Here is a 27627-nt window from a genome sequence, read left to right on the forward strand (position 1 = left end):
AGAGGAGACCCAACAGAGGAGTATTATAATACTCTAAAGAAATACTGCGGAAATGGATTAGAGAGGGGCTTTCTCTCTGAACAGGAAGCTAGGTTTATTTTGGACACGGAGAAGAGGATTCCGGTGTTCTATTGCATCCCCAAGATCCATAAAAGTTTACAATCACCTCCAGGTCGTCCCATAGTGTCAGGGATTGAATCCATATCATGCAACTTGTCAAAATATATTGACCGATGGCTTCAACCCTATGTGAAAAAAGTGCCGTCATATATATGCGACACCACTGACATTATTAAAACTTTAGAAACCATTGAATGGACAGATGGATGGATCTTGGGGACGCTGGACGTTGGATCCCTGTATACAGTTATAGACCATGTCCAGGGTATACAGGCATTGCAAGAACAACTGTCGGGAGATGCCGGTCTCTCCATGGAACAGTTGGAGTTCATATTGGAGGGAGTGAGATATATTTTGTCCCATAACTATTTTTCTTTTGAAAGGGATTTCTATGTACAGCGCACGGGCACCGCCATGGGCACTAGATTCGCCCCCAGCTATGCCAACTTGTTTTTGGCTCAATGGGAGAAGGAGATCATCATGCCCAGGCTGGGGACGGATCTGGTGCTATGGCGGCGCTACATAGATGACATTCTATTCATTTGGCAGGACACATCTGAATCTTTAGATTTATTCCTCCAGAATATTAATGTCAATGACAGGAATTTAGTGTTCAGCCCCAATGTGAGCAAACTGAAAGTTGAGTTTTTGGATTTGGAGATATGGGTAAGGGGAAACCAACTACATTGTAATACCTTCTTCAAACCAGTCGCTAAAAACAGCTTTATTAGATTTGCCAGTTGTCATCTTCCTCGATGGCTGATTAACGTGCCAACCAGTCAGTTCCGTAGACTCAAACGGAACTGTACTGATGTCAATAAATTCGAGGAAGAAGCGACTATTTTGAAACAACAACTATTAGAACGAGACTATCCAGTTCAAGTGATAGATAGGTCACTGGAGAAGGTAAAGAAAATGGAAAGAAAAGAGTTTTTTCTAGCTAGTGGTCCCCAGTCATGTGATGAAACATTGAGGATTATTCTTCCATTTAATTCACAATTTAAATTAGTGGAAAAGAGTATCCGGAAGCACTGGGGACACTTATTGAATGACAAGATAGTAGGGCCCCTCTTAAGTGAAGCACCAAAAATAACATACACAAGGGCAAATAACTTGGCTGGGAAAGTAGCTCCAACTGTGAAGGTGAGAAAAGATAACCATAAAAAGGAAAATTGGTTAGCAGTAAATGGGTTTTTTAAGTGTGGCAGATGTGCTAATTGCAAAATAACTAGTTTCCCCAAAAAAACTACAGTAGTAAAGTCTACAGTTAACACATTTAGTTTGGACATACAAGAATGCCTGACCTGTGATTCCACAGATGTTATATATCTATTACAATGTGGATGCAGGAAACAATATATAGGCAGGACCAAGAGAACGTTAAAAAAGAGGGTAGCGGAACATGTGGCAAACATTAAAAAAGGCCTAGAGACGCACTCCGTATCCAAACATTTTAAAACAACACATAACTGTGACCCTACAGGCCTTAAGTTTGTAGCAATAGAAAGAGTAAAAAAGGCATGGAGAGGGGGTAATCATATTGCACACATGTCACGACAGGAATCCCGAAGGATCTTTGAATATGATACAATCATTCCTAGAGGCCTCAACGCCGAAATGGAAGTGTTTGGGTTCCTGTAGGGGGATTTTCCGGTAGGGATGGGACATCGCAGTTTGGTCGTTTATCGACACTGTGATCTCCCCTCCTCGCCGGAAGGCTCCCCAATCTCACTCATTGATCCTTCGGGATGAATATTACAGTTCCCCCGAATGAGTATGTTTGCCTTATATGTAAAACGCAATATACACGTATGCGTTTCTATTGCGTTTTTATTGCGTTTTCTATGCGGATAGAAGATATGACCTTGCAGTCTTCTTCAGTATCTATTTTATCTATTTTATGTATTTTTATTCATTCTTATCTATATATATGTAATAGATATGTTGTCAGGGGTATTTATTGTTTTAAATATGTATGACGAATTGATATATGAACGTATGATCCATGTACTAGGAATAGGAACCCACTCCACAAGGGGCAAATCCACTCCATAGAATACAATGATTTAAGGAATATGGAGAAATGTGGGCGGGGTTATCCCATTTAAAAGGAGTGAGGATCCGCTCACTCAGTTGGCCACTGAGGAAGGGGTGTAGGACCCTGAAACGCGTCTGGCGGTTGGAAGTGAGCGTGGATCCATTTAAAGAAAGAAGAAGCCGGCTACATAAAAATCAAAAGCAAAGGAAATAAAGCATCACGTACGGATTCCAAGACAGTCGCTCAATAGTGACGTCATACGAGCGTGTATCCGGTCCCCAAGGCAACCAGGTCACGTGGGACGCCACGTTCAGGCCGAGCACACCACGTGAGACGCTGTGTGGTGAGCGGCCGCCTGGATCGCCGCTGCGGAGGAGGCAGTGAAGACGGGTAAGACCGGGCTCGATTTTGAGCACTGTAGAGGCAAGTGAGTCATACCCACGATTGTGGGGCCATACCGCATTGTGTTTTGGACTTGTGCTTCACTATACTAAGTGCACTGGACATTGAAGCGGTGTATTCTATCACTGCACCTAAGCAGTACACTGGTGCTGGCGCATTTATCCACAGAACTGGTGTCATTACGACAATATACCTTTGCACGCGGTTCTATACTTGAATACCTACGCATTGACGCAGAGACTGAGTGTGGGGCATATGTGGTATATGTATTTGTATGTTTGTATGATTTTAGGGGTATGTTCTTAAAATTTTAACAAATTAAAGTGTATAATCACTGTCACTGCCGTGGTGGTCCCTTTTGTGAGTGCCCCCCCATACTTACTATATTTTACAGTTCTGGGTTTGCTTTTCACAAGAAGCATTGTCTGATGTGAATGATGCCTCGCACAAAAGAGCTCTCAGAAGACCTACGATTAAAAATTGTTGACTTGCATAAAGCTGGAAAGGGTTATAAAAGTATCTCCAAAAGCCTTACTGTTCATCAGTTGTCACCGCCAGTTCTGTGAGAAGGTCTGACAGACGTCCTTCTCTACCTCTTGCACGATGTTCTTTGTTTTGGTTTCACTTTGTCATCTCCTTTCCTTCTCCCAGGTGTCACCTATTTAGACTAATCGTCTCCCTTTATATTCCCTCCCATACTGCCTCACTTTGCGGTCTATACTACTTCCTGGATGAAGTTTTCACTGCTGGAGGCTGCTGCTGCTGTTTACTCAGATAAGTCTTTTCATGTATTGTGTTTCCTTGCTGGCTTGATTCTAGGTGACCCTGACTCCGTCCGTATTAAGTGCAGGGAGCCGGTGGTTGTGTCCCCTCACTATTATAGGGTTTTCAGGTGTCACACAGTCTTAGGTACGTGGGGCATGCAATCGTCTACCAGTGAGACCCTTGCATGGGCATAGCAGTCAGGGAGAGCTCTTAGGGTTTTATAGGGCTCACCTATATGCGCCTTAGTTTGGGATCAAGCCAGTCGGACGTTTATTCATAAGTTCCAGCTATCTGCAACATCATCCGTGACATCAGTCCACGGTAAGACAAATTGTCTATAAATTAAGAAAGTTCAGCACTGCTGCTATTCTCCCTAGGAGTGGCCGTCCTGTAAAGATGACTGCAAGAGCACAGCGCAGACTGCTCAATGAGGTGAAGAAGAATCCTAGAGTGTCAGCTAAAGACTTAGAGAAGTCTCTGGCATATGCTAACATCACTGTTAGCGAATCTACGATACGTAAAACACTAAACAAGAATGGATTTCATGGGAGGATACCACAGAGGAAGCCACTGCTGTCCAAAAAAACATTGCTGCACGTTTAGAGTTTGCACAAGAGCACCTGGATGTTCCACAGCAGTAAACCAAAGTTGAGTTGTTTGGAAGAAACACACAACACTATGTGTGGAGAAAAAGAGGCACAGCTCACCAACATCAAAACCTCATCCCAACTGTGAAGTATGGTGGTGGGGGCATCATGGTTTGGGGCTGCTTTGCTGCGTCAGGGCCTGGACGGATTGCTATCATCGAAGGAAAAATGAATTCCCAAGTTTATCAAGACATTTTGCAGGAGAACTTAAGGCCATCTGTCCACCAGCTGAAGCTCAACAGAAGATGGGTGTTGCAACAGGACAACGACCCAAAGCATAGAAGTAAATCAACAACAGAATGGCTTAAACAGAAGAAAATCCGCCTTCTGGAGTGGCCCAGTCAGAGTCCTGACCTCAACCCGATTGAGATGCTGTGGCATGACCTCAAGAAAGCGATTCACACCAGACATCCCAAGAATATTGCTGAACTGAAACAGTTCTGTAAAGAGGAATGGTCAAGAATTACTCCTGACCGTTGTGCCCGTCTGATCTGCAACTACAGGAAACGTTTGGTGGAAGTTATTGCTGCCAAAGGAGGTTCAACCAGTTATTAAGTCCAAGGGTTCACATACTTTTTCCACCTGCACTGTGAATGTTTACATGGTGTGTTCAATAAAAACATGGTCACATTTAACTCTTTGTGTGTTATTAGTTTAAGCCGACTGTGATTGTCTATTGTTGTGACTTAGATGAAGATCAGATCACATTTTATGACCAATTTGTGCAGAAATCCAGATCATTCCAAAGGGTTCACATACTTTTTCTTGCAACTGTATATGCTGGTTTCATTAAATTCAACTCCCTCTCCCTTCCCAAAAAAACAAATAAATTGAAACTGAATTGTGTGTGTGGCTAAACGGGTTTAAGCCCTAATATTTTGTTCTCAATCACTGATGTATACGTTTTTGCAAACTAAAACAAAAAAAATATATAAATTTAAAGAGGACCTTTCACTAGAATAAAAAATGTAAACTAAGTATACAGACATGGAGAGCGGCGCCCGGGGATCCCCCTGCACTTACTATTATCCCTGGGCGCCGCTCCGTTCTCCCGGTATAGGTTTCGATATCTTCAGATTTTCGGCTCAACTGGGTGGAGCCGGCCGGCGTCTCCTCCTCCCAGCCTGTTGCTCTGGCCAATCGCAGCGCTCAGCTCATAGCCTGAGAGAAAAAAAAACCTCTCAGGCTGCGATTGGCCAGCGATACAGCCTGGGAGAAGGAGACGCCGGCAGGCTCCACCCAGTTGAGCCGAACATATGAAGCTACCGGAGCCTATACCGGGAGAACGGAGCGGCGCCCGGGGATAACAGTAAGTGCAGGGAGATCCCCGGGCGCCGATCTCCATGTCTGTATGCTTAGTTTACATTTTTTATTCTAGTGAAAGGTCCTCGTTAAATAAGTGAAATTACCCGACACTGAGGTCTCACTAGTATTCTATAGCTAGGCTAGATTGATGGCACAACACAAATTGGTATAGTTTTCGCTTATTTCAACCCCCCCCCCGCCCCCCCCTAAAAGGATTTCATTGCAGGTTGCAGCAGCGGACTCCTCACTCCTCCCTGGCTGACAGCTTTCCCTGCCTGTCCCTGTTCTACACGCACAATTCTAGCCTTTCCCGTGATTGATTTCTGACTCTCCCCGACTCCCTAAGATAGTTTTCCTGGCAGTCACTGTATGGACCCGTCCACCCTCATTCACAGCCCGGCACAGAATGGTGTTCCGCTCATTCTGCTAGGACACCTCCTTGCCTGCTGAGGCATTGATTGGCTCATCCAGGCTGTCTGTCAGCCTGGGAGCCAATCAGGGCAAGCCTTACCGCCCACTTCCTCTCAGGGTCATGTGAGAACCCTTCTTCCTTTCTGGAGCTTTTTTCCTGCCGATATGTGCACAAAAATGGCGTTACTCACTGTTATGGTGGATTCGTCCAAAAAATAGCAAAGTTCAGACTGAAACCGGTTCGGTCCAAAGTGATAGGTTCATCCTTAGAGTATTTAAAGGGGGCAGCATAGCATATAAAACAAAACTTTTAATAAAGTACATTTAAGAGTAAAGAACCTCTACAAAAACAAACAAACAAAAAAAAAAACCTTAACCAAGAAAGTAATAATCGTGCTAGGAAAAAAGAGTCTGCAACCCCATAAGGGAGCTACAATGGTTCTGTACTTACAACGACCCTGAAAGATATGTGTCTAAAGTCAGACTGGTAAAATGGGTGGATCTTACCAGTCCCGTTGAATTGCGTCATGCGAATGTAGCTCAGACACTCAATGAGGTCTCTGCGCTTGAGGGTACTTGCTGTCACATCCACGGATGTACTCATACGTTGCCAGTGCGAAGACGGGGCTAGCGGTACTATACTGTCGCTAGTATGTCCTGCTCTGGCTAGTACACCCTAATGACCTCCTAATACGGAGTCATTGCCCTGAAAAGAGCGGCCCCGTCCGGAACCTTGCCCTATTATCAGGGCCCTAGGCAACCCTAACTCTACTTGCATATGAATGGAGTAGAGAACTGGAAAATACCGCGTGTTCCCGTTGCGAGTAATATCCTGTCTCGCAGGTAATCACCAGGTGAGGAGACTGTGTCCCAACGCATTTCATAACATTTTTATAGCCCCATGAATCACCTGGGGACACGGGGCTGGGATGTCACCAAACATGTGGCAAAGCCCCAGAATGTCTTTACAGATATGGAGGAGAGCGTATGGGAGGTCTCCTAAGTCCAGGGACACCTAGTGGCTCCAGTGTCCCCACTGCTGTTGGCCCCACAGTATTCAAACACATGCGGCAGGGCCGTCTCTGCTGCCAAACCTGCCGACAAAAGTGTTGTTTTCGTTTATTAGTTTTTTGTAGAGGTTCTTTACTCTTAAATGTACTTTATGTAAAGTTAAGTTTTATATGCTATACTGCCCCCTTTAAATACTCTATTCCCAATTTTGCAGTATACTGTGGGTGGTCCTCACGTGTACCTCTCTCAGACAGGCGACCTTACCCAGATATATCAGTGACATCCAACGGCAACAGTTACAACCGGCAGTAATAGAAAATCAGAACTAACAGTGACGTCCAACAGTAATAGTTACACCCAGAATAATCAGTGACATCCAACGGCAACAGTTACAACCGGCAGTAATAGAAAATCAGAACTAACAGTGACGTCCAACAGTAATAGTTACACCCAGCAGTAATAGTACAACCCAGAATAATCAGTGACGTCCAACAGTAATAGTTACACCCGGCAGTAATAGTACAACCCAGAATAATCAGTGACATCCAACAGTAATAGTTACACCCAGCAGTAATAGTACAACCCAGATATATCAGTGACATCCCCCAGTAATAGTTACACACAGCAGTAATAGTACAACCCAGATATATCACTGACATCCAACAGTAACAGTTACACCCAGAAGTAATAGTACAACTCAGATATATCAGTGACATTCCCCAGTAATAGTTACACCTGACAGTAATAGTACAACCCAGAATAATCAGTGACATCCAACAGTAACAGTTACACCCGGCAGTAATAGTACAACTCAGATATATCAGTGACATTCCCCAGTAATAGTTACACCTGACAGTAATAGTACAACCCAGATATATCAGTGGCATCCAGCAGTAATAGTTACACCCGGCAGTAATAGTACAACCCAGATATATCAGTGACATCCAACGGCAACAGTTACACCCGGCAGTAATAGTACAACCCAGAATAATCAGTGACATCCAACAGTAATAGTTACACCCAGCAGTAATAGTACAACCCAGATATATCAGTGATATCCAACAGTAACAGTTACACCCGGCAGTAATAGTACAACCCAGAATAAATCAGTGACATCCAACAGTAATAGTTACACCTGACAGTAATAGTACAACCCAGATATATCAGTGATATCCAACAGTAATAGTTACACCCAGCAGTAATAGTACAATCCAGATATATCAGTGACATCCCCCAGTAATAGTTACACCTGACAGTAATAGTACAACCCAGATATATCAGTGGCATCCAGCAGTAATAGTTACACCCGGCAGTAATAGTACAACCCAGATATATCAGTGACGTCCAACAGTAATAGTTACACCCAGCAGTAATAGTACAACACAGATATATCAGTGACATCCAACGGCAACAGTTACACCCAGCAGTAATAGTACAACCCAGATATATCAGTGACATCCCCCAGTAATAGTTACACCCAGCAGTAATAGTACAACCCAGATATATCAGTGACATCCAACAGTAATAGTTACACCCAGCAGTAATAGTACAACCCAGATATATCAGTGACATCCCCCAGTAATAGTTACACCCAGCAGTAATACTACAGCCCAGATATATCACTGATATCCAGCAGTAATAGTTACACCCAGCAGTAATAGTACAACTCAGATATATCAGTGACATCCCCCAGTAATAGTTACACCTGACAGTAATAGTACAACCCAGATATATCAGTGACGTCCAACAGTAATAGTTACACCCAGCAGTAATAGTACAACACAGATATATCAGTGACATCCAACGGCAACAGTTACACCCAGCAGTAATAGTACAACCCAGATATATCAGTGACATCCCCCAGTAATAGTTACACCCAGCAGTAATAGTACAACCCAGATATATCAGTGACATCCAGCAGTAATAGTTACACCCAGCAGTAATAGTACAACCCAGATATATCAGTGACATCCAGCAGTAATAGTTACACCCAGCAGTAATAGTACAACCCAGATATATCAGTGACATCCCCCAGTAATAAATACACCCAGCAGTAATAGTACAACCCAGATATATCAGTGACATCCAACAGTAATAGTTACACCTGACAGTAATAGTACAACCCAGATATATCAGTGATATCCAACAGTAATAGTTACACCCAGCAGTAATAGTACAACCCAGATATATCAGTGACATCCCCCAGTAATAGTTACACCCAGCAGTAATACTACAGCCCAGATATATCACTGATATCCAGCAGTAATAGTTACACCCAGCAGTAATAGTACAACTCAGATATATCAGTGACATCCCCCAGTAATAGTTACACCTGACAGTAATAGTACAACCCAGAATAATCAGTGACATCCAACAGTAACAGTTACACCCGGCAGTAATAGTACAACTCAGATATATCAGTGACATTCCCCAGTAATAGTTACACCTGACAGTAATAGTACAACCCAGATATATCAGTGGCATCCAGCAGTAATAGTTACACCCGGCAGTAATAGTACAACCCAGATATATCAGTGACATCCAACGGCAACAGTTACACCCGGCAGTAATAGTACAACCCAGAATAATCAGTGACATCCAACAGTAATAGTTACACCCAGCAGTAATAGTACAACCCAGATATATCAGTGATATCCAACAGTAACAGTTACACCCGGCAGTAATAGTACAACCCAGAATAAATCAGTGACATCCAACAGTAATAGTTACACCTGACAGTAATAGTACAACCCAGATATATCAGTGATATCCAACAGTAATAGTTACACCCAGCAGTAATAGTACAATCCAGATATATCAGTGACATCCCCCAGTAATAGTTACACCTGACAGTAATAGTACAACCCAGATATATCAGTGGCATCCAGCAGTAATAGTTACACCCGGCAGTAATAGTACAACCCAGATATATCAGTGACGTCCAACAGTAATAGTTACACCCAGCAGTAATAGTACAACACAGATATATCAGTGACATCCAACGGCAACAGTTACACCCAGCAGTAATAGTACAACCCAGATATATCAGTGACATCCCCCAGTAATAGTTACACCCAGCAGTAATAGTACAACCCAGATATATCAGTGACATCCAACAGTAATAGTTACACCCAGCAGTAATAGTACAACCCAGATATATCAGTGACATCCCCCAGTAATAGTTACACCCAGCAGTAATACTACAGCCCAGATATATCACTGATATCCAGCAGTAATAGTTACACCCAGCAGTAATAGTACAACTCAGATATATCAGTGACATCCCCCAGTAATAGTTACACCTGACAGTAATAGTACAACCCAGATATATCAGTGGCATCCAGCAGTAATAGTTACACCCGGCAGTAATAGTACAACCCAGATATATCAGTGACGTCCAACAGTAATAGTTACACCCAGCAGTAATAGTACAACACAGATATATCAGTGACATCCAACGGCAACAGTTACACCCAGCAGTAATAGTACAACCCAGATATATCAGTGACATCCCCCAGTAATAGTTACACCCAGCAGTAATAGTACAACCCAGATATATCAGTGACATCCAGCAGTAATAGTTACACCCAGCAGTAATAGTACAACCCAGATATATCAGTGACATCCAGCAGTAATAGTTACACCCAGCAGTAATAGTACAACCCAGATATATCAGTGACATCCCCCAGTAATAAATACACCCAGCAGTAATAGTACAACCCAGATATATCAGTGACATCCAACAGTAATAGTTACACCTGACAGTAATAGTACAACCCAGATATATCAGTGATATCCAACAGTAATAAATACACCCAGCAGTAATAGTACAACTCAGATATATCAGTGACATCCCCCAGTAATAGTTACACCTGACAGTAATAGTACAACCCAGATATATCAGTGGCATCCAGCAGTAATAGTTACACCCGGCAGTAATAGTACAACCCAGATATATCAGTGACGTCCAACAGTAATAGTTACACCCAGCAGTAATAGTACAACACAGATATATCAGTGACATCCAACGGCAACAGTTACACCCAGCAGTAATAGTACAACCCAGATATATCAGTGACATCCCCCAGTAATAGTTACACCCAGCAGTAATAGTACAACCCAGATATATCAGTGACATCCAGCAGTAATAGTTACACCCAGCAGTAATAGTACAACCCAGATATATCAGTGACATCCCCCAGTAATAAATACACCCAGCAGTAATAGTACAACCCAGATATATCACTGACATCCAACAGTAATAGTTACACCCAGAAGTAATAGTACAACCCAGATATATCAGTGACATCCAATAGTAATAGTTACACCCAGCAGTAATAGTACAACCCAGATATATCACTGACATCCAACAGTAATAGTTACACCCAGCAGTAATAGTACAACCCAGATATATCAGTGACATCAAACAATAATAGTTACACCCAGCAGTAATAGTACAACCCAGATATATCAGTGACATCCAACAGTAACAGTTACACCCGGCAGTAATAGTACAATCCTGATATATCAGTGATATCCAACAGTAACAGTTACACCCGGCAGTAATAGTACAACCCAGAATAATCTGTGACATCCAGCAGTAATAGTTACACACAGCAGTAATAGTACAACCCAGAATGATCAGTGACATCCAACAGTAATAGTTACACCCAGCAGTAATACTACAGCCCAGATATATCAGTGACATCCAACAGTAATAGTTACACCCAGCAGTAATACTACAGCCCAGATATATCACTGACATCCAACAGTAATAGTTACACCCAGCAGTAATAGTACAACCCAGATATATCACTGACATCCAACAGTAATAGTTACACCCAGCAGTAATAGTACAACCCAGATATATCAGTGATATCCAACAGTAACAGTTACACCTGACAGTAATAGTACAACCCAGAATAATCAGTGACATCCAACAGTAATAGTTACACCCAGCAGTAATAGTACAACCCAGATATATCACTGACATCCAACAGTAATAGTTACACCCAGCAGTAATAGAACAACTCAGATATATCAGTGACATCCAACAGTAATAGTTACACCCAGCAGTAATACTACAGCCCAGATATATCAGTGACATCCAACAGTAATAGTTACACCCAGCAGTAATACTACAGCCCAGATATAATCAGTGACATCCAACAGTAATAGTACAACCCAGATATATCAGTGACATCCAACAATAATAGTTACACCCAGCAGTAATAGTACAACTCAGATATATCAGTGATATCCAATAGTAATAGTTACACCCAGCACTAATAGTACAACCCAGATATATCAGTGACATCCAACAGTAATAGTTACACACAGCAGTAATAGTACAACCCAGATATATCACTGACATCCAACAGTAATAGTTACACCCAGCAGTAATAGTACAACTCAGATATATCAGTGATATCCAATAGTAATAGTTACACCCAGCACTAATAGTACAACCCAGATATATCAGTGACATCCAACAGTAATAGTTACACACAGCAGTAATAGTACAACCCAGATATATCACTGACATCCAACAGTAATAGTTACACCCAGAAGTAATAGTACAACCCAGATATATCAGTGACATCCAACAATAATAGTTACACCCAGCAGTAATAGTACAACGTAGATATATCACTGATATCCAACAATAATAGTTACACCTGGCAGTAATATAAAACCCAGACTGATCAGTGACATCCAACAGTAATAGTTACACCCGGCAGTAATAGTACAACCTAGAATGATAAGTAACATCCAACAGTAATAGTTACACCCGGCAGTAACAGTACAACCAGAATAATCCATGATATCCAAAAGTAATAGTTATGTAGTGCCCTAGAGCAGGGAGTACTTTGACATTTGGACATTTGTGGATATTTGCCTATATCCCCTATGCAAAGTTAAAACTTCTTACTTTATTTCTCTTGAAAGGGTTAACTTATACTGTTTAATACTGTGTACCTGCATTTTATATATATGTTGTGATATATATGTTGTGATATATATCCTGTTCATTATCACTGTATTTACATGGCTCTGTGGAATGGGTTCATGAATACTGAGAGACTTTTGGGACTTTGAATGAGAAGCTGGTAATTTTCCACAGCTGCGATAGGCTTTAAAGAAGAGTGTGTTTTGGAGGGAAAAAGCCAGAGTTGTTTACCACCAAAATCAGACAGATTGACCTTTTAAATGTCTGGTTTAGGGTGGGTTCACACTAGCGTTAGGGATTCCGTTATGGCTTTCCGTTATAACATGGTTATAACGGAAAGTAACAGAATCCATAAGACGGAAGGACAGATCCGTTCTTCTGCCCATAGACTTGTATTATGACGGAATGCAAAACGGAAGCCTTTAAAAGGCATTCCGTTTGCTTTCTGTCCTAGTAGAAGTCTATGGGAGTCAAAACGGATCCGTCTGGGATTTAGACAAATCCGTTATGCTTTCCCATAGACTTCTATAATACTGTTTAATACTTTAAGACTTCTATTAAGATGGAAAGCAAACGGAATGCTTTTAAAGGCTTCTGTTTTGCATTCTGTTTGGGCATTCCGTTATTTTCCATTATAGCATGGTTATCCCGAACGCTAGTGTGAATCCACCCTTAGCTCTGTTGTTATGTCTGGAAACTTGTTTTTGTCTGGAAAATCTGCAGTGTCATTGCCATTGAGTATCATTGAAGCTCTAATGTAAGTCTATGAGAGACGGAAAGTGTAACATTGTATCTGTTTGTGCTGAGTTTCTCCACTCCGCCCCTCCCACTAGAAGGTTCTAGTCTAGATAGAAATGGTATATAAAGGAGAGCAGTCTGATCCGCCCCAGTGCTTGGAGAGGAAGACTCTGCCAGACTACTGAGTGACCAGAAGATGCTGAGATGGGGACGCTGAGACACAGACCATGGGTCACCAGCCAGCCCTATGCCTCGTCTCAGGGAGGAGACTGGAGAAGCCAGCCCTATGCCTCATCTCAGGGAGGAGACTGGAGAAGCCGGCCCTATGCCTCGTCTCAGGGAGGAGACTGGAGAAGCCAGCCCTATGCCTCATCTCAGGGAGGAGACTGGAGAAGCCGGCCCTATGCCTCATCTCAGGGAGGAGACTGGAGAAGCCAGCCCTATGCCTCGTCTCAGGGAGGAGACTGGAGAAGCCAGCCCTATGCCTCGTCTCAGGGAGGAGACTGGAGAAGCCAGCCCTATGCCTCGTCTCAGGGAGGAGACTGGAGAAGCCAGCCCTATGCCTCTCCTGTATTGTTTTGGACCTGAATTCCTCTAGTAAAGAAGCCCCCTGGTTACTGCAGACCCTGACTCTCTGGACTTATTTCCCATTGGGGTGCACCACGCCGTACCATCCCTTCAGGAGAGCAGCAACATGTGGTGACACCTCGACGGTGTCCGGGTGACCCCTAGGACATCTAGGAAGTGTTTTTAAAGGAGAGTTACACTAGGTTTATCCTTCCAACCTGCTTCTTGTTTTTTTCAGTTAAAGGGTTTACCTGGGAATTTGATATGGATGGTCTATCCTCAGGATAGGTCATCAGTGTCAGATCAGTGGGGATCCGACTCCTGACACCCCAGATGTTTGAAGAGGCCACTGATCTCACAAGAGTTCACCAAGCCCAGCGCCGGACATCAGACAGCAGCCATGCTTGGTAATGGAGATCATCTCCTTTCACTTCGATAGGATTGAACTGCAACTAGGCCATGTGACAGGACAAGGGCGGCAGCCGATCGGATAATGATGACCTATCCTAAAGATCATCCTTTACACCTTGCTGGTACTGGATTACACTGCAGTTTCACTGCACAAGAATCTGCGTAGAAAAACCATGTGCAATACAAAATCAGTGCAGGCCGGCTATATGTGAATGTGTTTGTGCAATATTTCTTTTGGTGCTCCACTTAAAATCTTTCCCAGGGTCACACTTTGTCTAAAACTGGCCCTGACAACAGTAATAGTTACAACAAGAGCACAAGTAGGATGGTAGACAGAGATGAGGGAGGAGATGTAGGGGGTGCAGCACTGTGGAGAGCACAGGTAGGATGGTAGACAGAGATGAGGAGGAGATGTAGGAGGTGCAGCACTGTGGAGAGCACAGGTAGGATGGTAGACAGAGATGAGGAGGAGATGTAGGAGGTGCAGCACTGTGGAGAGTACAGGTAGGATGGTAGACAGAGATGAGGAGGAGATGTAGAGGTGCAGCACTGTGGAGAGCACAGGTAGGATGGTAGACAGAGATGAGGAGGAGATGTAGGAGGTGCAGCACTGTGGAGAGCACAGGTAGGATGGTAGACAGAGATGAGGAGGAGATGTAGGAGTGCAGCACTGTGGAGAGCACAGGTAGGATGGTAGACAGAGATGAGGAGGGGATGTAGGAGGTGCAGCACTGTGGAGAGCACAGGTAGGATGGTAGACAGAGATGAGGAGGAGATGTAGGGGGTGCAGCACTGTGGAGAGTACAGGTAGGATGGTAGACAGAGATGAGGAGGAGATGTAGGGGTGCAGCACTGTGGAGAGTACAGGTAGGATGGTAGACAGAGATGAGGAGGAGATGTAGGGGTGCAGCACTGTGGAGAGTACAGGTAGGATGGTAGACAGAGATGAGGAGGAGATGTAGGGGGTGCAGCACTGTGGAGAGTACAGGTAGGATGGTAGACAGAGATGAGGAGGAGATGTAGGAGGTGCAGCACTGTGGAGAGTACAGGTAGGATGGTAGACAGAGATGAGGAGGAGATGTAGGAGGTGCAGCACTGTGGAGAGTACAGGTAGGATGGTAGACAGAGATGAGGAGGAGATGTAGGGGGTGCAGCACTGTGGAGAGTACAGGTAGGATGGTAGACAGAGATGAGGAGGAGATGTAGGGGGTGCAGCACTGTGGAGAGTACAGGTAGGATGGTAGACAGAGATGAGGAGGAGATGTAGGGGTGCAGCACTGTGGAGAGTACAGGTAGGATGGTAGACAGAGATGAGGAGGAGATGTAGGGGGTGCAGCACTGTGGAGAGCACAGGTAGGATGGTAGACAGAGATGAGGAGGAGATGTAGGAGGTGCAGCACTGTGGAGAGTACAGGTAGGATGGTAGACAGTGATAAGGAGGAGATGTAGGGGGTGCAGCACTGTGGAGAGTACAGGTAGGATGGTAGACAGAGATGAGGGAAGAGATGTAGGAGGTGCAGCACTGTGGAGAGTACAGGTAGGATGGTAGACAGAGATGAGGAGGAGATGTAGGAGGTGCAGCACTGTGGAGAGTACAGGTAGGATGGTAGACAGAGATGAGGAGGAGATATAGGGGGTGCAGCACTGTGGAGAGTACAGGTAGGATGGCAGACAGAGATGAGGAGGAGATGTAGGAGGTGCAGCACTGTGGAGAGTACAGGTAGGATGGTAGACAGAGATGAGGGAAGAGATGTAGGAGGTGCAGCACTGTGGAGAGTACAGGTAGGATGGTAGACAGAGATGAGGAGGAGATGTAGGAGGTGCAGCACTGTGGAGAGTAGAGGTAGGATGGTAGACAGAGATGAGGAGGAGATGTAGGGGGTGCAGCACTGTGGAGAGCACAGGTAGGATGGTAGACAGAGATGAGGAGGAGATGTAGGGGGAGCAGCACTGTGGAGAGGACGGGTAGGATGGTAGACATAGATAAGGAGGAGATGTAGGGGGTGCAGCATTGTGGAGAGTACAGGTAGGATGGTAGACAGAGATGAGGAGGAGATGTAGGGGTGCAGCACTGTGGAGAGCACAGGTAGGATGGTAGACAGAGATGAGGAGGAGATGTAGGGGGTGCAGCACTGTGGAGAGTACAGGTAGGATGGTAGACAGAGATGAGGAGGAGATGTAGGGGGTGCAGCACTGTGGAGAGTACAGGTAGGATGGTAGACAGAGATGAGGAGGAGATGTAGGGGGTGCAGCACTGTGGAGAGTACAGGTAGGATGGTAGACAGAGATGAGGAGGAGAGGTAGGAGGTGCAGCACTGTGGAGAGTACAGGTAGGATGGTAGACAGAGATGAGGATGAGATGTAGGAGTGCAGCACTGTGGAGAGTACAGGTAGGATGGTAGACAGAGATGAGGATGAGATGTAGGAGTGCAGCACTGTGGAGAGTACAGGTAGGATGGTAGACAGAGATGAGGAGGAGATGTAGGGGTGCAGCACTGTGGAGAGTACAGGTAGGATGGTATACAGAGATGAGGAGGAGATGTAGGAGGTGCAGCACTGTGGAGAGTACAGGTAGGATGGTAGACAGAGATGAGGAGGAGATGTAGGGGGTGCAGCACTGTGGAGAGCACAGGTAGGATGGTAGACAGAGATGAGGAGGAGATGTAGGGGTGCAGCACTGTGGAGAGTACAGGTAGGATGGTAGACAGAGATGAGGAGGAGATGTAGGGGGTGCAGCACTGTGGAGAGCACAGGTAGGATGGTAGACAGAGATGAGGAGGAGATGTAGGAGGTGCAGCACTGTGGAGAGTACAGGTAGGATGGTAGACAGAGATGAGGAGGAGATGTAGGAGGTGCAGCACTGTGGAGAGTACAGGTAGGATGGTAGACAGAGATGAGGAGGAGATGTAGGAGGTGTAGCACTGTGGAGAGTACAGGTAGGATGGTAGACAGAGATGAGGAGGAGATGTAGGGGGTGCAGCACTGTGGAGAGTACAGGTAGGATGGTAGACAGAGATGAGGAGGAGATGTAGGGGGTGCAGCACTGTGGAGAGTACAGGTAGGATGGTAGACAGAGATGAGGAGGAGATGTAGGAGGTGCAGCACTGTGGAGAGTACAGGTAGGATGGTAGACAGAGATGAGGAGGAGATGTAGGAGGTGCAGCACTGTGGAGAGTACAGGTAGGATGGTAGACAGAGATGAGGAGGAGATGTAGGGGGTGCAGCACTGTGGAGAGTACAGGTAGGATGGTAGACAGAGATGAGGAGGAGATGTAGAGGGTGCAGCACTGTGGAGAGTACAGGTAGGATGGTAGACAGAGATGAGGAGGAGATGTAGGGGGTGCAGCACTGTGGAGAGTACAGGTAGGATGGTAGACAGAGATGAGGAGGAGATGTAGGAGGTGCAGCACTGTGGAGAGCACAGGTAGGATGGTAGACAGAGATGAGGAGGAGATGTAGGGAGTGCAGCACTGTGGAGAGTACAGGTAGGATGGTAGACAGAGATGAGGAGGAGATGTAGGGGTGCAGCACTGTGGAGAGTACAGGTAGGATGGTAGACAGAGATGATGAGGAGATGTAGGGGTGCAGCACTGTGAAGAGCTTTGTGGGTGAGAAGTTTGAACTGTATTCTGTGATGGATGGGCAACCAGTGAAGTGACTGGCATAGGCTAGTAGCATCAGTATAGCAAGTGGACAGATAGATGAGCCTGGATACAGAATTTAGGACAGACTGAAGGGGGAAGAGTTTAGTAAGAGGGAGACCAGAGAATGAATCAAAGCAACAAGAGTTGTGGCAGTTTCCACCGTAAGAAAAGGGCGGATTCTGGCGATATTCTTGAGTTGCAGACGAAAAGAGCAAGCACGTCATGGGGAACGGATATGGGGAACGAAGGAAAGATCCCAAGACAGCGGGCATGCTGCCCAGGAGTTATGATAGTGCCTCAGACCGAAACTGAAATATCAGGTTTAGGTGGGTTGGTAGATGGGGGAAAGACAAGAAGTTCAGTTTTAGATACAGAGAGGACATGATGTTACAAACAGCTGAGAGACAATTACTGGTGTTTTGGAGTAAAGCAGGGGTGATGTCAGGGGATGAAGTGAATAGCTGGGTATCATCAGCATAATGAAAATACTGAAAGCCAAATCTACTCATAGTCTGTCCGATGAGAGCACTAAAGGGGTCGGCAGTGAGATAGGTAGAGAACCAGGAGAGAGCAGTGTCCTTAAGGCCAATTGAGTGGAGCATGGTGATGAGCAGATGGTGGTCTACAGTGTCAAAGGCTGCAGAGAGATCCAGAAGAATCGGTAGAGAATAGTTGCCATTCCTTTTTGCTGTCAGATCGTTAGACACTTTAGTGAGGGCAGTTTCTGTAGAGTGGAGAGGGTGAAAAGTGATGTCTGACAGTATTAGTTACACCTGGCAGAAATAGTACAAACCAGAATCATCAGTGAAGTCCAATAGCAAGAGAAAACCCAGAACAGTCAGTGATGTCAAACACTAATAGTTACACTCGGGAGTTAAAGTACAACCAAAAATCATCAGTGACATCCAACAGTAATCTAGTAGTTACACAAGGCAGTAAAAGCTAGAATTGTCAGTAACATCCAATAGTAATAGTACAACCCAAAATAATCAGCGACAATAAACAGTAATAGTTACAGCGGCAGCAAAATTCTAACTTAGTATCATCACTAATGATCTACAAAAATACAGTAGTTATAACCGGCAGTAATAGTACAACCCAGAATCGCAGTGTTTGCAGTGTTTATGATTCCGGGTGTTGTTATTCTGTCTCAGTGATGTTACTACCGCCTGATGACACTGATAATTCTGGGTGTTGTTGTCATGCCCTAGTGTTGTTACTACCTCCTGATAACACTGATGATTCCGGGTGTTGTTATTATGTCTCATTGTTATTACTACCTCCTGATAACACTGATGATTCTGGGTGTTGTTATCAATTCTCAGTGTTATTACTACCATCTGATAACACTGATAATTCCGGGTGTTGTTATTCTGTCTCAGTGATGTTACTACCGCCTGATGACAGTGATGATTCCAGGTGTTGTTATTCTGTCTCAGTGATGTTACTACCGCCTGATGACACTGATAATTCCGGGTGTTGTTATTATGTCTCAGTGTTATTACTACCTCCTGGTGACACAGATGATTCCGGGTTTTGTTATTATGTCTCAGTGTTATTACTACCTCCTGGTGACACTGATGATTCCTGGTGTTGTTATTATGTCTCAGTGTTATTACTACCGCCTGGAAATACTGATGATTCCTGGTGTTGTTATGTCTCAGTGTTATTACTACCTCCAGATAAAGCCTCATGCAGACGTCCATGGAACACGGTCCGTGAGATATATTTTATATCAATCGTTGCTGTGTACGATTTTGGTGTGTTAGAGTTTCTTTGGATATCGACAGCACTTAACAATCTGTGGTTGGAGCTATTGCTATTTGGTGTTATAACAACAACACCCGGACTCATCAGTGTTATCAGGCGGTAGTAATAACACTGAGACATTATAACACCCAGACTCATCAGTGTTATCAGGCGGTAGTAATAGCACTGAGACATGATAACAACACCCGGAATCATCAGTGCTATTAGGCGGTAGTAATAGCACTGAGACATGATAACAACACCCGGAATAATCTGTGTTATCAGGCGGTAGTAATAACACTGATAAATGACAACAACACCCAGAATCGTCAGTGTTATCAGGCGGTAGTAATAACACTGAGACATGATAACAACACCCAGAATCGTCAGTGTTATCAGGCGGTAGTAATAACACTGAGACATTATAACACCGGGACTCATCAGTGTTATCAGGCGGAAGTAATAACACTGAGACATGACAACAACACCCAGAATTATCAGTGTTATCAGGCGGTAGTAATAACACTGAGACATGATAACAACACCCGGAATCATCAGTGTTATCAGGCAGTAGTAACAACACTGAGACATGATAACAACACCCAGAATCATCAGTGTTATCAGGCGGCAGTAATAACACCGAGACATGACAACAACACCTAGAATCATCAGTGTTATCAGGCGGCAGTAATAACACTGAGACATGATAACACCCGGAATCATCAGTGTTATCAGGCAGTAGTAATAACACCGAGACATGACAACACCACCTAGAATCATCAGTGTTATCAGGCGGCAGTAATAACACTGAGACATGACAACACCCGGAATCATCAGTGTTATCAGGCGGTAGTAATAACACTGAGACATGACAACAACACCTAGAATCATCAGTGTTATCAGGCGGTAGTAATAACACTGAGACATGACAACACCCGGAATCATCAGTGTTATCAGGCGGTAGTAATAACACCGAGACATGACAACAACACCTAGAATCATCAGTGTTATCAGGCGGTAGTAATAACACTGAGACATGACAACACCCGGAATCATCAGTGTTATCAGGCGGTAGTAATAACACTGATAAATGACAACAACACCCGGAATCATCAGTGTTATCAGGCAGTAGTAATAACACTGAGACATGACAACACCCGGAATCATCAGTGTTATCAGGCGGTAGTAATAACACTGAGACATGATAACAACACCCGGAATCATCAGTGTTATCAGGCGGTAGTAATAACACTGAGACATGACAACAACACCCAGAATCATCAGTGTTATCAGGCGGTAGTAATAACACTGATAAATGACAACAACACCCAGAATCATCAGTGTTATCAGGCGGCAGTAATAACACCGAGACATGACAACAACACCCAGAATCGTCAGTGTTATCAGGCGGTAGTAATAACACTGAGACATGATAACAACACCCGGAATAATCTGTGTTATCAGGCGGTAGTAATAACACTGAGACATTATAACACCCGGACTCATCAGTGTTATCAGGCGGTAGTAATAACACTGAGACATGATAACAACACCCGGAATAATCTGTGTTATCAGGCGGTAGTAATAACACTGAGACATTATAACACCCGGAATCATCAGTGTTATCAGGCGGTAGTAATAACACTGAGACATGACAACAACACCCGGAATAATAACCCCTGGAATCACCAGTATCACCCCCCCATTAATATTAACACCAGAAATCATTAGCGACACCCCGCAGAAACAATAACCCCAGTAATCACAGGTGTCACCCTGCATTAATAATAACACAACAAATCCTAATTTTCACAGTGCAGTGATAAGAAACCTTGGAATCTTCAGTGTCACCCTGCAGTAATAAAAAACCCCATAAATCAACAGTCTCACCCAGCAGTAATGATAACACCTGGAATCATCATTGTCGCCCCGCAGAAATAATAATTGCAAAAATCATCAATGTTACATCAAAAATAATAAAAATATCGGGAATCAACAGTGTAACCCCACAGTAATAATAACACCTTGAATCATCAGTGTCACCCCGCAGTAATAATGAGCCCTCTAATCATCAGTGTCACCCCCACTAATAATAATCCCTAAAATCGTCAGTGTCACCCCGCAGTAATAATGAACCCTCTAATCGTCATTGTCACCCCCTAGTAATAATGCACCTTCTAATCATCAGTGTCACCCGGCAGTAATAATGAACCCTCTAATCGTCAGTGTCACCCCGCAGTAATAATGAACCCTCTAATCGTCAGTGTCACCCCGTAGTAATAATGCACCTTCTAATCATCAGTGTCACCCGGCAGTAATAATGAACCCTCTAATCGTCAGTGTCACCCCCTAGTAATCATAAACTCTCTAATTATCAGTGTCACTCTGCAGTAATAATGCACCTTCTAATCATCAGTGTCACCCTGCAGTAATCAGGAATCTTCTAATTAACAGTGTCACCCGGCAGTATTCATGAACCCTCTAATCGTCAATGTCACCCAACAGTAATAATAAACACTCTAATCGTCAGTGTCACCCTGCAGTAATAAAGAACTCTCTAATCATCAGTGTCACCAATCAGTAATCAGGAACCTTCTAATCGTCAGTGTCACCCCGCAGTAATAATGAACTCTCTAAACATCAGTATCACCCTGCAGTAATCATGAAACCTCTAATCGTTAATGTCACCCCACAGTAATAATGAACCCTCTAATCGTCAGTGTCACCCGCAGTAATAATAAACCCTCTAATCATCAGTGTCACCCCGCAGTAATCATGACGCCTCTAATCGTCAGTGTCACCCCCAGTAATAATGAACCCTGTAATCGTCAATGTCACCCCACAATAATAAAGAACCCTCTAATCGTCAGTGTCACCCTGCAGTAATTATGAACTCTGTAATCGTCAGTATCACCCTGCAGTAATCATGAACCTTCTAATCGTCAGTGTCACCCTGCAGTAATCATGAACCCTGTAATCGTCAGTGTCACCCCGCAGTAATAATGAACCCTATAATCGTCAGTATCACCCTGCAGTAATAAAAAACCCTTTAATCGTCAATGTCACCCCGCAGTAATAATGAACCCTATAATCGTCAGTGTCACCCCGCAGTAATAATGAACCCTATAATCGTCAGTATCACCCTGCAGTAATAATGAACCCTATAATCGTCAGTGTCACTCCGCAGTAATAATGAACCTTCTAATCGTCATTGTCACCCTGCAGTAATAAAAAACCCTTTAATCGTCAGTATCACCCCGCAGTAATAAAGAACCCTCGAATCGTCAGTGTCACCCCGCAGTAATAATGCACCTTCTAATCATCAGTGTCACCTCACAGTAATAATGAACCCTGGAGTCATCAGTGTCACCCCGCAGTAATAGTAACCCCAGAGGTAGGAGCACAAACAATCACTACCGTCTTCCAATAAAACCTGGAATGATTGGTCTCAACCAATAAAACCTGGAATCACCAGCATCATCCAATAACACCTGGAATTACCAGTATTATCCAAAAACACCTGGAATTACCAGTATTATCCAAAAACACCTGGAATCACCAGTGTCCCCCAATAACAACTAGAATCACTAGTATCATCCAATAACACCAGGAATCACCAGTGTCATCCAACACCTGCAATCACAAGAGTCATCCAAAGAAATATGGAATCACGAGTATCATCTGGAATTACTAGGGTCAACAAAGAACAACTGGAATCACTAAAGATGTCCAATAAAACGTAGAATCACCAATATCATCCAATAACACCTGGAATCACCAGTGTCACCCAATAACACCTGGAATCACCAGTGTCACCCAATAACACCTGGAATCACCAGTGTCACCCAATAACACCTGGAATCACCAGTGTCACCCAATAACACCTGGAATCACCAGTGTCACCCAATAACACCTGGAATCACCAGTGTCACCCAATAACACCTGGAATCACCAGTGTCACCCAATAACACCTGGAATCACCAGTGTTACCCAATAACACCTGGAATCACCAGTGTCACCCAATAACACCTGGAATCACCAGTGTCACCCAATAACACCTGGAATCACCAGTGTCACCCAATAACACCTGGAATCACCAGTGTCACCCAATAACACCTGGAATCACCAGTGTCACCCAATAACACCTGGAATCACCAGTGTCACCCAATAACACCTGGAATCACCAGTGTCACCCAATAACACCTGGAATCACCAGTGTCACCCAATAACACCTGGAATCACCAGTGTCACCCAATAACACCTGGAATCACCAGTGTCACCCAATAACACCTGGAATCACCAGTGTCACCCAATAACACCTGGAATCACCAGTGTCACCCAATAACACCTGGAATCACCAGTGTCATCCAATAACACCTGGAAACATTAGTGTCACCCAATAACACCTGGAATCACCAGTGTCACCCAATAACACCTGGAATCACCAGTGTCACCCAATAACACCTGGAATCACCAGTGTCACCCAATAACACCTGGAATCACCAGTGTCACCCAATAACACCTGGAATCACCAGTGTCACCCAATAACACCTGGAATCACCAGTGTCACCCAATAACACCTGGAATCACCAGTGTCACCCAATAACACCTGGAATCACCAGTGTCACCCAATAACACCTGGAATCACCAGTGTCATCCAATAACACCTGGAATCACCAGTGTCACCCAATAACAACTGGAATCACCAGTGTCATCCAATAACACCTGGAAACATCAGTGTCATCCAATAACACCTGGAATCAGTGTCATCCAATAACACCTGGAATCACCAGTGTCATCCAATAACACCTGGAATCACCAGTGTCATCCAATAACACCTGGAATCAGTGTCATCCAATAACACTTGGAATCATCAGTGTTACCCAATAACAACTGGAATCACCAGTATCATCCAAAAATAACTGGAATCATCAGTATCATCCAATAACACCTGGAATCACCAGTGTCATCCAATAACACCTGGAATCACCAGTGTCATCCAAAAACAACTGGAATCATCAGTGTCATCCAATATCACCTGGAATCATCAGTGTCATCCAATAACACCTGGAATCAGTGTCATCCAATAACACCTGGAATCAGTGTCATTCAATAACACCTGAAATCATCAGTGTTACCCAATAACAACTGGAATCACCAGTATCATCCAAAAACAACTGGAATCATCAGTATTATCCAATAACACCTGGAATCAGTGTCATTGAATAACACCTGGAATCAGTGTCATCCAATAACACCTGGAATCATCAGTGTCATCCAAAAATAACTGGAATCATAAGTATCATCCAAAAATAACTGGAATCATAAGTATCATCCAATAACACCTGGAATCACCAGTGTCATCCAATAACACCTGGAATCACCAGTGTCATCCAATAACACCTGGAATCACCAGTGTCATCCAATAACACCTGGAATCACCAGTATCATCCAATAACACCTGGAATCACCAGTGTCATCCAATAACACCTGGAATCACCAGTGTCATCCAATAACACCTGGAATCACCAGTGTCATCCAATAACACCTGGAATCACCAGTGTCACCCAATAACACCTGGAATCATCAGTGTCATCCAATAACACCTGGAATCACTAAAGTCAAGCAGTAATGCACCTGGAATCATAAATGTCAACCTCAAATAATAATTGGAACATAAATTACACCTAGAAGTAATAATAGCCATAAAAACCATCAGAATCATCCCAAATTACACCTAGAGCTAGCAGTGCCAATCACCGTAAATGACACCTAGAACCATCAGAGTGAGCAATAAATACGCCCAAAAAAAACACCAAAATCTTCATGTTAACGCAAGGAGTAAAAATAGATCCTAAATCTACAAGCTGCACCCGTCAGTAAGAATTACACCTCAAATCATCCGAGTCAGCCATAGATAAAAACACTTAAATCAACATGTTATACCCAGAAGTAATAATCACACCCAAACCTACAAATTATATCGGTCACTAATAATCACACCCAAACCTACAAGTTATATCGGTCACTAATAATCACACACAAACCTACAAGTTACACCCGTCACTAATAATCACACCCTAACCTACAAGTTATATCGGTCACTAATAATCACACCCAAACCTACAAGTTACATCGGTCACTAATAATCACACCCTAACCTACAAGTTACACCCGTCACTAATAATCACACCCTAACCTACAAGTTACACCCGTCACTAATAATCACACACTAACATACAAGTTACACCCGTCACTAATAATCACACCTAAACCTACAAGTTACACCCGTCACTAATAATCACACCTAAACCTACAAGTTACACCCGTCACTAATAATCACACCCTAACCTACAAGTTACACCCGTCACTAATAATCACACACTAACCTACAAGTTACACCCGTCACTAATAATCACACCTAAACCTACAAGTTACACCCGTCACTAATAATCACACCCTAACCTACAAGTTACACCCGTCACTAATAATCACACCCTAACCTACAAGTTACACCCGTCACTAATAATCACACCCTAACCTACAAGTTACACCCGTCACTAATAATCACACCTAAACCTACAAGTTACACCAGCCACTAATAATCACACACTAACCTACAAGTTACACCCGTCACTAATAATCACACCCTAACCTACAAGTTACACCCGTCACTAATAATCACACCTAAACCTACAAGTTACACCAGCCACTAATAATCACACACTAACCTACAAGTTACACCCGTCACTAATAATCACACCCTAACCTACAAGTTACACCCGTCACTAATAATCACACCTAAACCTACAAGTTACACCCGTCACTAATAATCACACCCTAACCTACAAGTTATATCGGTCACTAATAATCACACCCAAACCTACAAGCTACACCCGTCAGTAATAATAATGTCCCCCCCCCCTTCACATTCTGGTTGCCATCACCCCCATCCCACCCCCGTACACACACTGCCCACCCCCCACAAACAGCTCAGCTCCTCGGCTGTCATTGTCACCCCCGGGTACACGCCGCCCCCGCCCGCAGAGGTCACCCCCTCGGTCTCACCTCTTGGCTCCGGTCCTGCCCGGAGTCTGTGCCGGGTGTGAGCAGCGGGCGGGGCCGGGCGGCTCATGTGAAGGCGGGCGGCATCTTCCAGGCGCAGCGGTGACCCGGCCGCCCCAGTCTCCAGCGTGTCCGGCTCCGGCGCTGTCCCTGGTGCTGCAGAGGATCCGGATACTCCCACAATGCACCGCGACCACTGCACTGACGTCACGGCCTGCAACACACCCACTGACACAATGTAACACTATACACAGCACCTATACAATGTAACACTATATACACAGCACCTATACAATGTAACACTATATACACAGCACCTATACAATGTAACACTATACACAGCACCTATACAATGTAACACTATACACACCCACTGACACAATGTAACACTATACACAGCACCTATACAATGTAACACTATACACAGCACCTATACAATGTAACACTATACACACAGCACCTATACAATGTAACACTATACACAGCACCTATACAATGTAACACTATACACAGCACCTATACAATGTAACACTATACACAGCACCTATACAATGTAACACTATACACAGCACCTATACAATGTAACACTATACACAGCACCTATACAATGTAACACTATACAGCACCTATACAATGTAACACTATACACAGCACCTATACAGTGTAACACTATACACAGCACCTATACAATGTAACACTATACACAGCACCTATACAGTGTAACACTATACACAGCACCTATACAATGTAACACTATATACAGCACCTATACAATGTAACACTATACACAGCACCTATACAATG

General features: G+C 44.0%; 1 protein-coding gene across 1 annotated transcript in view; it reads right to left on the reverse strand.

The window, feature by feature from the left end:
• Nucleotides 1–26961, reverse strand: part of TTBK1 (tau tubulin kinase 1) — a 204998-nt gene extending 178037 nt beyond the window's left edge. The window contains exon 1 of the mRNA XM_040430869.1: nt 26827–26961. The gene's annotated coding sequence lies outside the window, so the exon portion shown is untranslated. The remainder of the gene's footprint in view (nt 1–26826) is intronic.
• Nucleotides 26962–27627: the final 666 nt, after the last annotated feature.

Source organism: Bufo bufo, chromosome 4 (genome assembly GCF_905171765.1).
Source record: "Bufo bufo chromosome 4, aBufBuf1.1, whole genome shotgun sequence".
NCBI classification, from domain to species: Eukaryota; Metazoa; Chordata; class Amphibia; order Anura; family Bufonidae; genus Bufo; species Bufo bufo.